This window comes from Falco biarmicus, unplaced genomic scaffold (assembly GCF_023638135.1).
Source record: "Falco biarmicus isolate bFalBia1 unplaced genomic scaffold, bFalBia1.pri scaffold_42, whole genome shotgun sequence".
Taxonomy (NCBI): Eukaryota; Metazoa; Chordata; class Aves; order Falconiformes; family Falconidae; genus Falco; species Falco biarmicus.
This window is the reverse complement of record NW_026611968.1, coordinates 346,404-360,966: the sequence shown is the minus strand read 5'-3', so window position 1 is coordinate 360,966 and position 14,563 is coordinate 346,404.

Here is a 14,563-nt window from a genome sequence, read left to right as displayed (position 1 = left end):
CCACCACAGCCCGTCCCAGACCACCACAGCCCGTCCCAGCCCACCACAGCCCGTCCCAGACCACCACAGCCTCTCACAGCACACCACAGCCCGTAACAGCCCACCACAGCAAGTACCAGCCCTTCCCAGCCCACCACGGCCCGTCCCAGACGACCACAGCCCGTCCCAGCCCACCACAGCCCACCACAGCCCGTCCCAGCCCACCAGAGCCCGTCCCAGCCCACCAGAGCCCGTCCCAGCCTGTTTCAGCCCACCACGGCTAACCACGGCATGTCCCGGCCCACCACGGCCAACCACGGTCAACCATGGCCCACCAGAGCACACCACGGCCCACCACAGCCCTTCCCAGTCCACCACAGCCCACCACGGCCTGTCCCAGCCCACCACGGCCTGTCCCAGCCCACCACGGCCCGTCCCAGCCCACCACGGCCCGTCCCAGCCCACCACGGCCCGTCCCAGCCCACCACGGCCCATCACAGCCCACCACAGTTCACCACAGCCCGTCCTAGCCCAGCACGGCCCGTCCCAGCCCACCACGGACCACCACGGCCCATCTCAGCCCACCACAGCCTGTCCAAGCCCAGCACAGCCCTCCACAACCCTCCACAGCCCGTCCAAACCCTCCACAGCTCATCCCAGCCTACCACAGCCCGTCGCAGCCCAACACAGCTTATCCCAGCCCACCGAAACCCGTCCCAGCCCACCGCAACCCGTCCCAGCCCACCACAGCCCACCACAGGTCACCACAGCCCACCACCGGTCACCACAGCCCACCACAGGTCACCACAGCCTGTTTCAGCCCACCACGGCAAACCACGGCCCGTCTCAGCCCACCACGGCCCACCACAGCTCGTCCCAGATAAACACGGCGCACCACAGCCCACCACAGCCCGTCCCGGCCCACCACAGCCCGTCACAGCCCGTCCCAGCTCTCCACAACACACCGCAGCCCGTCCCAGCCCACCACAGCCCGTCCCAGCCCACCACAGCCCACCACAGCCCGTCCCAGCTCACCACTAAGCCGTCCTAGCCCACCACAGACCTCCAGAGCCCGTCTCAGCTCACCACAGCCTATCCCAGCCCACCACGGCCCACCACAGCACACCACGGCCCACCGCAGCCTATCCCAACCCGTCCCAGCCCACCACGGCCCGTCCCAGCCCACCACGGCCCGTCCCAGCCCACCACGGCCCGTCCCAGCCCGTCCCAGCCCACGACAGCCCGTCCCAGCCCATCAGAGCCCGTCCCAGCCCACCACAGCCCGTCCCAGCCCACCAGAGCCCACCAGAGCCCACCATAGCTCGTCCCAGCCCACCAGAGCCCACCACAGCTTGTCCCAGACCACCACAGCCCGTCCCAGCCCACCACAGCTCACCACAGACCGTCCCAGCCCACCACAGCCCGTCCCAGCTCGTCCCAGACCACCACAGCCTCTCACAGCACACCACAGCCCGTAACAGCCCACCACAGCAAGTACCAGCCCGTCCCAGCCCACCACGGCCCGTCTCAGCCCACCACGGCCCGTCTCAGCTCACCACAACCCGTCCCAGACGACCACAGCCCGTCCCAGCCCACCACAGCTCACCACAGCCCGTCCCAGCCCACCACGGCCCGTTCCAGCCCACCACATCCCGTCCCAGCCCACCAGAGCCCGTCCCAGCCTGTTTCAGCCCAGCACGGCTAACCACGGCCTGTCCCGGCCCACCACGGCCAACCACGGTCCACCATGGCCCACCAGAGCACACCACGGCCCACCACGGCCCTTCCCAGTCCACCACAGCCCACCACGGCCCGTCCCAGCCCACCACGGCCCGTCCCAGCCCACCACGGCCCGTCCCAGCCCACCACGGCCCGTCGCACCCCACCATGGCCCGTCCCAGCCCACCACGGCCCATCACAGCCCACCACAGTTCACCACAGCCCGTCCTAGCCCAGCACGGCCCGTCCCAGCCCACCACGGACCACCACGGCCCATCTCAGCCCACCACAGCCTGTCCAAGCCCAGCACAGCCCTCCACAACCCTCCACAGCCCGTCCCAACCCTCCACAGCTCATCCCAGCCTACCACAGCCCGTCGCAGCCCAACACAGCTTATCCCAGCCCACCGCAGCCCGTCCCAGCCCACCGCAGCCCGTCCTAGCCCACCGAAACCCGTCCCAGCCCACCGCAACCCGTCCCAGCCCACCACAGCCCACCACCGGTCACCACAGCCCACCACAGGTCACCACAGCCTGTTTCAGCCCACCACGGCAAACCACGGCCCGTCCCAGCCCACCACGGCCCGCCATGGCCCACCACAGCTCGTCCCAGATAAACACGGCGCACCACAGCCCACCACGGCCCGTCCCGGCCCACCACAGCCCGTCCCAGCTTACCACAGCCCACCACAGACCGTCCCAGCCCACCGCAGCCCGTCCCAGCCCGTCCCAGCACACCACAGCCCACCACAGCGCGTACCAGCCCACCACAGATCGTCCAAGCCCACCACAGCTTTTCCCAGCCCACCACAGCCCATTACAGACCATCCCAGTACGTCCCAGCTCACCACAACTTGTCCCTGCCCACCACGGCCCGTCCCCGCCCACCACGGCCCACCTCAGCCCAGCAGTGCCTGTCCCAGCCCACCACAGCCCTTCCCAGCCCACCACAGCCTCTCACAGCCCACCACAGCCCGTCCCAGCCCACCACAGCCCATCCCAGCCCACCACAGCCCGTCCCAGCCCACCACTGCCCGTCCCAACCCACCACTGCCCGTCCCAGCCCGTCCCAGCCTGTCCCAACCCACCACAGCCCGTCCCAGCCCACCACAGCCCACCACAGGCCACCGCAGGCCATCCCAGCCCAAAACAGCCGGTCATGGCCAACCACAGCTCGTCGAGCCCACCACGGCCCGTCCCAGCCCACCATGGCCCATCACAGCCCACCGTAGTTCACCACAGCCCGTCCTAGCCCAGCACGGCCCGTCCCAGCCAACCACGGACCACCACGGCCCATCTCAGCCCACCACAGCCTGTCCAAGCTCAGCACAGCCCTCCACAACCCTCCACAGCCCGTCCCAACCCTCCACAGCTCATCCCAGCCTACCACAGCCCGTCACAGCCCAACACAGCTTATCCGAGCCCACCGCAGCCCGTCCTAGCCCACCGAAACCCGTCCCAGCCCACCGCAACCCGTCCCAGCGCACCACAGCCCACCACCGGTCACCACAGCCCACCACAGGTCACCACAGCCTGTTTCAGCCCACCACGGCAAACCACGGCCCGTCCCAGCCCACCACGGCCCGCCATGGCCCACCACAGCTCGTCCCAGATAAACACGGCGCACCACAGCCCACCACGGCCCGTCCCGGCCCACCACAGCCCGTCCCAGCACACCACAGCCCACCACAGCCCGTCCCAGCTTACCACAGCCCACCACAGACCGTCCCAGCCCACCACAGCCCGTCCCAGCCCACCACAGCCCACCACAGGCCACCGCAGGCCATCCCAGCCCAAAACAGACGGTCCCAGCCAACCACAGCCCGTCGAGCCCACCACAGCCCGTCCCAGCCCTCCACAGCCCGTCCCAGCCCTCCACAGCCCACCACAGCCCGTCCTAGGTCACCACAGCCCGTCCCAGCCTACCACAGCCCACCACGGCTCACCACGGCCCACTACAGCCCACCACGGCCAACGACGGCCCGCCACAGCCCGCCACAGACTGTCCCGGCCCGCCAAAGCCCATCCCAGCCTGCCACAGCCCGACCCAGCCCACCACAGCCTGTCACAGCCCACCACAGCCCGTCCCGGTCCACCACAGCCCGTCCCTGACCACAACAGCCCGTCCCAGCCCACCACAACCCACCACAGACCGTCCCAACCCACCACAGCCCGTCTAAGCTCACCATAACCCACCACAGCCCACCACAGCCCGTCCCGGCCCACAACAGCCCGTCACAGCCCACCACAGCCTGGCACAGCCCGTCCCAGCCCGGCATAGCCCGTCCCAGCTCGGCACAGCCCACCACAGCCCGGCAAGGCCCACCACAGACCGTCCCAGCCTGTCCCAGCCCTTCCCAGCCCGTCCTAGCCCACCACAGCCCGGCACAGCCCACCACAGCCCACCACAGCCCACCAGAGCCCGGCCCGGCCCACCAGAGCCCGCCCCGAGCCACCACGGCCCGTCCCAGCCCACCACGGCTGACCACAGCCTGTCCCAGCCCACTACAGCCGGTGCCAGCCCACCACAGCCCACCAGAGCCCGTCCCAGCCCACCACGGCCGGTCCCGGCCCACCACGGCCCACCACAGCCCGTCCCAGCACATCACAGCCTGTCCCAGCCCACCACAGCTCGTCCCAGCCCACCACAGCCCGTGCCAGCCCACCACGGCTGACCACAGCCCGTGCCAGGCCACCACGGCCCACCACAGCCCATCACAGTTCACCACGGCCCTTCCCAGCCCACCACGGACCACCGCAGCCCACCACGGCCCGTCCCAGTTCACCACGGCCTGTCCCAGCCCACCACAGCCCATCCCAGCCCACCACAGCCCATCCCAGACCACCACAGACCGTCCCAGCCCACCACAGCTTGTCCCAGCACATCACAGCCCGTCCCAGCCAGCCACAGCCCACCACAGCCCACCACAGCACGTCCCAGACCGTCCCAATCCTTCCCAGCCCGTCCTAGCCAAACAAAGACCGCCACAGCCCACCACAGCCCACCACAGCCCGTCCCAAACCACCAGAGCCCGTCCGGAGCCACAACGGCCCGTCCCAGCCCACCACGGCTGACCAAAGCCCTTCCCAGCCCACCACAGCCCGTCCAAGCCCACCACAGCACGTCCCTGCCCACCACAGCACGTCCCTGCCCACCACAGCACGTCCCCGCCGACCACAGCCCACCACAGCCCACCACAGCCCAACACAGTGCATCCCAGCCTGTCCCTGCCCACCACAGCCCATCACAGCACGTCCCAGCTCGTCCCAGCCCACCACAGCTTGTCCCAGCCCACCATAGCCCATCCAAGCTCACCACAACCCACCATAGCCCGTCCCAGCCCGTCCCAGCCCTGCCTAGCCCACCACAGCCCGTCCCCGCCAACCACAGCCCGTCCCCGCCCACCACAGCCCGTCCCCGCCCACCACAGCCCGTCCCAGCCCACCACAGCTTGTCCCAGCCCGTCCCAGCCCACCACAGCCCGACTCAAGCTCACCAGAACCCACCACGCCACACCACAGCCCAACACGGCCCGTCCCAGCCCACCACTGCCCACCACAGCCCACCACAGTTCACCACGTCCCATCCCAGCCCACCACGGCACGTCTCAGCCCACCAGAGCCCGTCCCAGCCCATCCCAGACCACCACATCCCGTCCCAGCCCACCACAGGCCACCACAGCCCGTCCCAGCCCACCACAGCCCGTCCCAGCCCACCAGAGCCCGTCACAGCCCGTCCCAGCCCACCATATAAAGTACAAGCCCATAGAAGCCCACCACAGCCCGTCCCAGCACACCACGGCCCGTCCCAGACCACCACAGCCCACCACAGCCGGTTACAGCTTATCACAGCCCAGCCCAGCCCACCACAACCCGTCCCAGCCCACCACAGCCCGTCCCAGCCCACCACAACCCGTCCCAGACCACCACAACCCACCATAGCCCGTCCCAGCCCACCACAACCCGTCCCAGCCCGTCCCAGCCCACCACAGCCCATCCCAGCCCACCGCAGCCAGTCACAGCCCGTCCCAGCCCACCACAGCCCACCACAGCCTGTCCCAGCCCATCCCAGCCCACGACAGCCCGTCACAGCCCACCACAGCCAGTCCCAGCTTGTCCCAGACCACCACAGCCCGTACCAGCCCACCACAGCCCGTACCAGCCCACCACATCAAGTACCAGTCCGTCCCAGCGCACCACGGCCCGTCCCAGACCACCACGGCCTGTCTCCACTCACCACAGCACGTACCAGCCTGTCTCAGCCTACCACAGCCCGTCCCCGCCCACCGCAGCCCGTCCCAGCCCACCACAGCCCGTCCCAGCCCAGCGCAGCCCGTCCCAGCCCAGCGCAGCCCGTGCCAGCCCACCACAGCCCGTCCCAGCACACCACAGCTCGTCCCAGCACACCACAGTCCGTCCCAGCCCACCACAGCCCACCACAGCCCGTCCCAGCCCGTCTCCGCCCACCACAAACTGTCCTCGCCCACCACAGCCTGTCCCCGCCCAGCAAAATCTCTCCCCGCCCACCACAGCCCATCCCAGCCCACCACAGCTCACCGCAAACCACCACAGCCCACCACGGCCCGTCCCAGACCACCACGGCCCGTCCCAGCGCACCACGGCCTGTCTCCACTCACCACAGCACGTACCAGCCTGTCTCAGCCTACCACAGCCCGTCCCCACCCACCGCAGCCCGTCCCAGCCCAGCGCAGCTTGTCCCAGCCCAGCGCAGCCCGTCCCAGCCCAGCGCAGCCCGTCCCAGCCCAGCGCAGCCCGTCCCAGCCCAGCGCAGCCCGTGCCAGCCCACCACAGCCCGTCCCAGACCACCACAACCCGTCCCACCACGGCCCAGCCTACCACAGCCCGTCCCAGCCCACCGCAGCCAGTCACAGCTTGTCCCAGCCCACCACAGCCCACCACAGCCTGTCCCAGCCCATCCCAAACCACGACAGCCCATCACAGCCCGTCACAGCCCACCACAGCCAGTCCCAGCCCACCACAGCCCGTCCCAGCCAACCACAGCCCGTCCCAGCCCGTCCCAACCCACCACAGCCCGTCCCAGCCCACCACAGCCCACCACAGCCCACCACAGCCCGTCCCAGACCATCCCAGCCCATCCCAGCCCACGACAGCCCGTCCCAGCCCCTCCCAGCCCGTCTCAGCCCACTACAGCCTTTCCCAGCCTGTCCCAGCTCGTCCAAGCTTGTCCCAGACCCCCAGAGCCCGTCGCAGCCCACCACAGCTCGTCACAGCCCGTCCCAGCTCTCCACAACCCACCGCAGCCCGTCGCAGCCCACCACAGCCCGTCCCAGCCCACCACGGCCCACGAAAGCCCACCACAGCCCACCACGGCCCACCACAGCCCGTCCCAGCCCACCACAAGCCGTCCTAGCCCACCACAGACCTCCAGAGCCCATCTCAGCTCACCACAGCCTATCCCAGCTCACCACTGCCCGTCCCAGCCCTTCCCAGCCCGTCCCAACCCTCCAAAGCCCGTCCCAGCACACCACAGCCCACCACAGCCCATCACAGCCCGTCCCAGCTTACCACAGCCCACCGCGGCCCACCTCAGCCCACCACTGCCCGTCCCAGCCCACCACTGCCCATCCCAGCCAACCACATCCCGTCCCAGACCATCCCAGCCCATCCCAGCCCACGACAGCCCGTCCCAGCCCCTCCCAGCCCGTCTCAGCCCACTACAGCCTGTCCCAGCCTGTCCCAGCTCGTCCAAGCTTGTCCCAGACCCCCAGAGCCCGTCGCAGCCCACCACAGCTCGTCACAGCCCGTCCCAGCTCTCCACAACCCACCGCAGCCCGTCGCAGCCCACCACAGCCCGTCCCAGCCCACCACTGCCCACGAAAGCCCACCACAGCCCACCACGGCCCACCACAGCCCGTCCCAGCCCACCACAAGCCGTCCTAGCCCACCACAGACCTCCAGAGCCCATCTCAGCTCACCACAGCCTATCCCAGCTCACCAGGGCCCACCACAGCACACCACGGCCCACCGCAGCCTATCCCAACCCGTCCCAGCCCACCACGGCCCGTCCCAGCCCACCACGGCCCGTCCCAGCCCACCACGGCCCGTCCCAGCCCGTCCCAGCCCACGACAGCCCGTCCCAGCCCACCAGAGCCCACCAGAGCCCACCACAGCTCGTCCCAGCCCACCACAGCCCACAAGAGCTTGTCACAGCCCACCACAGCCCGTCCCAGCCAACCACAGCCCACTACGGCCCACCACAGCCCGTCCCAGCCCACCACAGCCCACCACAGCCCGTCCCAGCCCACCACAGCCTGTCCCAGACCACCACAGCCCGTCCCAGCCCACCACAGACCGTCCCAGCTCGTCTCAGACCACCACAGCCTCTCACAGCACACCACAGCCCGTAACAGCCCACCACAGCAAGTACCAGCCCGTCCCAGCCCACCACGGCCCGTCTCAGCCCACCACGGCCCGTCTCAGCCCACCACGGCCCGTCTCAGCTCAACACAACCCGTCCCAGACGACCACAGCCTGTCCCAGCCCACCACAGCCCGTCCCAGCCCACCACAGACCGTCCCAGCTCGTCTCAGACCACCACAGCCTCTCACAGCACACCACAGCCCGTAACAGCCCACCACAGCAAGTACCAGCCCGTCCCAGCCCACCACGGCCCGTCTCAGCCCACCACGGCCCGTCTCAGCCCACCACGGCCCGTCTCAGCTCACCACAACCCGTCCCAGACGACCACAGCCCGTCCCAGCCCACCACAGCCCACCACAGCCCGTCCCAGCCCAGCGCAGCCCGTCCCAGCCCACCACAGCCCGTCCCAGCCCACCAGAGCCCGTCCCAGCCTGTTTCAGCCCACCACGGCTAACCACGGCCTGTCCCGGCCCACCACGGCCAACCACGGTCCACCATGGCCCACCACAGCACACCACGGACCACCACGGCCCTTCCCAGTACACCACAGTCCACCACAGCCCGTCCCAGCCCACCACGGCCCATCCCAGCCTAACACAGCCCGTCCCAGCCCAACACAGCTTATCCCAGCCCACCACAGCCTGTCCCAGCCCATCCCAGCCCGTCCCAGCACACCACAGACCGTCCCAGTCCACCACAGACCGTCCCAGCATGTCCCAGCCCGTCCCAGCCCATCACAGCCCGTTCCAGACCACCACAGCCCGTTCCAGCCCACCACAGCCCACCGCAGCCCTTCCCAGCCTGTCCAAGCTCACCACAGCCCGTCCCAGCCCACCACACCCCGTCCCTGCTCCTCCCAGCCTGTCCCAGCACACCACAGACCGTCCCAGGCCGTCTCCGCCCACCACAGACCGTCTCCGCCCACCACAGCCCGTCCCCGCCCACCGCAGCCCGTTCCCGCAAACCACAGCTTGTCCCAGCCCACCACAGCCCGTCCCAGCCCGTCCCAGCCCAACCACAGCCCGGTCCAGACCACCAGAGCCCACCAGAGCCCACCACAGAATGTCCCAGGCCACCACAGCCTGTCTCAGCCTGTCTCAGCCTATCCCAGCCTGTCCCAGCCCGTCCCAGCCCACAGCAGCCCGTCCCAGCCCACCACAGCCCGTCCCAGCCCACCACAGCCCACCCCAGCCTGTCCCAGCCCGTCCCCGCCCACCACAGCCCGTCCCAGCCCACCACAGACCGGCCCACCACAGCCCGTCCCAGCCCACCACAGCCTGTCCCAGCCCACCACAGACCGTCACAGCCTGTCCCAGCCCACTACAGACCGTCCCAGCCCACCACAGCCCGTCCCAGCACACCACAGCCCGTCCCAGCCCGTCCCAGCCCACCACAGCCCGTCCCAGCCTGTCCCAGGCAACCACGGCCCACCACAGCCCATCACAGCCCACCACGGTCCACCGCAGACCACCACAGACCACCACAGTTCGTCCCAGTCCTCCACAACCCGTCGCGGCCCACCACGGCTCGTCCCGGCCCACCAGTGCCTGTCCCAGCCCACCACGGCCCGTCTCAGCCCACCACGGCCCGTCCCAGACGACCACAGCCCATCGCAGCCCACCACAGCCCGTCCCAGCCCACCACAGCCCGTCCCAGCCCACCACAGCCCGTCCCAGCCCACCAGAGCCCGTCCCAGCCTGTTTCAGCCCACCACGGCTAACCACGGCCTGTCCCGGCCCACCACGGCCAACCACGGTCCACCATGGCCCACCAGAGCACACCACGGACCACCACGGCCCTTCCCAGTACACCACAGTCCACCACAGCCCGTCCCAGCCCACCACGGCCCACCCCAGCCCACCACACCCCGTCCCAGCCCACCACGGCCCGTCCCAGCCCATCCCAGCCCGTCGCAGCCCATCCCAGCCCGTCCCAGCACACCACAGACCGTCCCAGTCCACCACAGACTGTCCCAGCATGTCCCAGCCCGTCCCAGCCCATCACAGCCCGTTCCAGACCACCACAGCCCGTTCCAGACCACCACAGCCCGTCCCAGCCCATCACAGCCCGTTCCAGACCACCACAGCCCGTTCCAGCCCACCACAGCCCACCGCAGCCCTTCCCAGCCTGTCCAAGCTCACCACAGCCCGTCCCAGCCCACCACACCCCGTCCCTGCTCCTCCCAGCCTGTCCCAGCACACCACAGACCGTCCCAGGCCGTCTCCGCCCACCACAGACCGTCTCCGCCCACCACAGCCCGTCCCGGCTTACCACAGCCCGTCCCAGCCCACCACAGCCCTTCCCGGCCCACCACAGCCCGTCCCGGCCCACAGTGGTCCGTCGCAGCCCACCACGGCCCACCTCAGCCCACCACGGCCCGTCCCAGCCCACCACAGCCCGTCCCAGCCCACCACAGCCCGTCCCAGCCCACCACAGCCCGTTCCAGCCCGTTCCAGACGGCCACAGCCCGTTCCAGCCCGTTCCAGACGACCACAGCCCGTCCCAGCCCGTCAGAGCCCATGCCAACCCGTCCCAGCACAGCCCAGCCCGTCCCGGCTCACCACAGCCCATCACGGCCCACCACAGCCCACCACAGTCCGTCCCAGCCCACCATGGCCCTTCCCAGCCCCCCACAGCCCCTTCCAGACGACCACAGCCCTTCCCAGGCCACCACAGCCCGTCCCAGCCCACAACAGCCCGTCCCAGCACACCACAGCCCGTCCCAGCCCACCACAGCCCGTCCCAGCCCACCACAGCCCGTCCCAGCCCACACCAGCCCACTACAGACCGTCCCAGCACGTCCCAGCTCACCACAACTTGTCCCTGCCCACTACGGCCCGGCCCGGCCCACCACAGCCCGTCCCAGCCCACCACGGCCCGTCCCAGCCCACCACGGCCCACCACAGCCTGTCCCAGCACGTCCCAGCTCACCACAGCCCGAGTCAGCCAACTACAGCCCGTCCCGGCTTACCACAGCCCGTCCCAGCCCACCACAGCCCTTCCCGGCCCACCACAGCCCGTCCCGGCCCACAGCGGTCCGTCCCGGCCAACCACGGTCTGTCGCAGCCCACCACGGCCCACCTCAGACCACCACAGCCCGTCCCAGCCCACCACAGCCCGTCCCAGCCCACAACAGCCCGTCCCAGCCCACAACAGCCCGTCCCAGCCCACCACAGTCCGTCCCAGCCCGTCCCAGCCCCCCACAGCCCGTTCCAGACGACCACAGCCCGTCCCAGCCCACCACAGCCCGACTCAGCCCAACACAGCTCTTCCCAGCCCACCACAGCCCGTCCCAGCACAGCACAGCACACCACAGCCCACCACAGCCCACCACAGCCCACCACAGTACGTCTCAGCCCACCACGGCACGTCCCAGCCCACCACGGCACGTCCCAGCTCACCACAGCCCATCACAGCCCACCACAGCCTGTTGCAGCTTACCACAGCCCGTCCCAGCCCACTACAGCCCGTCCCAGCTTGTCACAGGCCACCACAGGCCACCACAGGCCACCACAGTCTGTCCCAGCCCGTCCCAGCCCACCACAGCCTGTCCCAGCCCGTCCCATCCCACCACAGTCTGTCCCAGCCCGTCCCAGCCCACCACAGCCCGTCCCAGCCAACCACAGCCCGTCCCAGCCCGTCCCAACCCACCACAGCCCGTCCCAGCCCACCACAGCCCACCACAGCCCACCACAGCCCGTCCCAGACCATCCCAGCCCATCCCAGCCCACGACAGCCCGTCCCAGCCCCTCCCAGCCCGTCTCAGCCCACTACAGCCTTTCCCAGCCTGTCCCAGCTCGTCCAAGCTTGTCCCAGACCCCCAGAGCCCGTCGCAGCCCACCACAGCTCGTCACAGCCCGTCCCAGCTCTCCACAACCCACCGCAGCCCGTCGCAGCCCACCACAGCCCGTCCCAGCCCACCACGGCCCACGAAAGCCCACCACAGCCCACCACGGCCCACCACAGCCCGTCCCAGCCCACCACAAGCCGTCCTAGCCCACCACAGACCTCCAGAGCCCATCTCAGCTCACCACAGCCTATCCCAGCTCACCACTGCCCGTCCCAGCCCTTCCCAGCCCGTCCCAACCCTCCAAAGCCCGTCCCAGCACACCACAGCCCACCACAGCCCATCACAGCCCGTCCCAGCTTACCACAGCCCACCGCGGCCCACCTCAGCCCACCACTGCCCGTCCCAGCCCACCACTGCCCATCCCAGCCAACCACATCCCGTCCCAGACCATCCCAGCCCATCCCAGCCCACGACAGCCCGTCCCAGCCCCTCCCAGCCCGTCTCAGCCCACTACAGCCTGTCCCAGCCTGTCCCAGCTCGTCCAAGCTTGTCCCAGACCCCCAGAGCCCGTCGCAGCCCACCACAGCTCGTCACAGCCCGTCCCAGCTCTCCACAACCCACCGCAGCCCGTCGCAGCCCACCACAGCCCGTCCCAGCCCACCACTGCCCACGAAAGCCCACCACAGCCCACCACGGCCCACCACAGCCCGTCCCAGCCCACCACAAGCCGTCCTAGCCCACCACAGACCTCCAGAGCCCATCTCAGCTCACCACAGCCTATCCCAGCTCACCAGGGCCCACCACAGCACACCACGGCCCACCGCAGCCTATCCCAACCCGTCCCAGCCCACCACGGCCCGTCCCAGCCCACCACGGCCCGTCCCAGCCCACCACGGCCCGTCCCAGCCCGTCCCAGCCCACGACAGCCCGTCCCAGCCCACCAGAGCCCACCAGAGCCCACCACAGCTCGTCCCAGCCCACCACAGCCCACAAGAGCTTGTCACAGCCCACCACAGCCCGTCCCAGCCAACCACAGCCCACTACGGCCCACCACAGCCCGTCCCAGCCCACCACAGCCCACCACAGCCCGTCCCAGCCCACCACAGCCTGTCCCAGACCACCACAGCCCGTCCCAGCCCACCACAGACCGTCCCAGCTCGTCTCAGACCACCACAGCCTCTCACAGCACACCACAGCCCGTAACAGCCCACCACAGCAAGTACCAGCCCGTCCCAGCCCACCACGGCCCGTCTCAGCCCACCACGGCCCGTCTCAGCCCACCACGGCCCGTCTCAGCTCAACACAACCCGTCCCAGACGACCACAGCCTGTCCCAGCCCACCACAGCCCGTCCCAGCCCACCACAGACCGTCCCAGCTCGTCTCAGACCACCACAGCCTCTCACAGCACACCACAGCCCGTAACAGCCCACCACAGCAAGTACCAGCCCGTCCCAGCCCACCACGGCCCGTCTCAGCCCACCACGGCCCGTCTCAGCCCACCACGGCCCGTCTCAGCTCACCACAACCCGTCCCAGACGACCACAGCCCGTCCCAGCCCACCACAGCCCACCACAGCCCGTCCCAGCCCAGCGCAGCCCGTCCCAGCCCACCACAGCCCGTCCCAGCCCACCAGAGCCCGTCCCAGCCTGTTTCAGCCCACCACGGCTAACCACGGCCTGTCCCGGCCCACCACGGCCAACCACGGTCCACCATGGCCCACCACAGCACACCACGGACCACCACGGCCCTTCCCAGTACACCACAGTCCACCACAGCCCGTCCCAGCCCACCACGGCCCATCCCAGCCTAACACAGCCCGTCCCAGCCCAACACAGCTTATCCCAGCCCACCACAGCCTGTCCCAGCCCATCCCAGCCCGTCCCAGCACACCACAGACCGTCCCAGTCCACCACAGACCGTCCCAGCATGTCCCAGCCCGTCCCAGCCCATCACAGCCCGTTCCAGACCACCACAGCCCGTTCCAGCCCACCACAGCCCACCGCAGCCCTTCCCAGCCTGTCCAAGCTCACCACAGCCCGTCCCAGCCCACCACACCCCGTCCCTGCTCCTCCCAGCCTGTCCCAGCACACCACAGACCGTCCCAGGCCGTCTCCGCCCACCACAGACCGTCTCCGCCCACCACAGCCCGTCCCCGCCCACCGCAGCCCGTTCCCGCAAACCACAGCTTGTCCCAGCCCACCACAGCCCGTCCCAGCCCGTCCCAGCCCAACCACAGCCCGGTCCAGACCACCAGAGCCCACCAGAGCCCACCACAGAATGTCCCAGGCCACCACAGCCTGTCTCAGCCTGTCTCAGCCTATCCCAGCCTGTCCCAGCCCGTCCCAGCCCACAGCAGCCCGTCCCAGCCCACCACAGCCCGTCCCAGCCCACCACAGCCCACCCCAGCCTGTCCCAGCCCGTCCCCGCCCACCACAGCCCGTCCCAGCCCACCACAGACCGGCCCACCACAGCCCGTCCCAGCCCACCACAGCCTGTCCCAGCCCACCACAGACCGTCACAGCCTGTCCCAGCCCACTACAGACCGTCCCAGCCCACCACAGCCCGTCCCAGCACACCACAGCCCGTCCCAGCCCGTCCCAGCCCACCACAGCCCGTCCCAGCCTGTCCCAGGCAACCACGGCCCACCACAGCCCATCACAGCCCACCACGGTC